Source organism: Penaeus japonicus, unplaced genomic scaffold (assembly GCF_977035675.1).
Source record: "Penaeus japonicus unplaced genomic scaffold, GWHDUDI00000001_assembly GWHDUDI00000011, whole genome shotgun sequence".
In the NCBI taxonomy this organism is placed as follows: Eukaryota; Metazoa; Arthropoda; class Malacostraca; order Decapoda; family Penaeidae; genus Penaeus; species Penaeus japonicus.
The window spans coordinates 25070564-25071057 of NW_028234413.1; positions in this window are offsets into that span (position 1 = coordinate 25070564).

Here is a 494-nt window from a genome sequence, read left to right on the forward strand (position 1 = left end):
ACAGAGGCAGAGTATGCTGTGGCTTTACCCTTGTGAAGTCCCACTCGGGTCAACAAAGTCAACGGATTTGGTGTAGGTTATTGCATGTTAAGATTTATATTTATTTTCAACTTTTAATCCTCTTTGAAAGTGGAAAAATCTCGTAACATAGCAGTTTGTTCAAATGGGCTCCGAAACTATGGTGTAATGAGAGCTATACTTGTTTCGAGTGTTTACTGCCATTTGTCTTAAATTCTGTATTGGCTCTGGGAAACCACAAATAGTTAACTGGCGTCATGTCATTCCTATAATAATCAGCAAGCACATGAACTCATATTGTTCCCTAGCTAAAATGGGGCCATTAATTCACCTAATGAAGGTTAGGTAAGGCTTTATCTTTCTTGATTTTTTTTTACTGGTGTTATTACATGTTTGCTGTAACAATTATAAACGCATGTCTTGAAGTGATGCTCTAAGTCCAGGTGTTATAGGAGCTATGTTACTATCTATTGTAT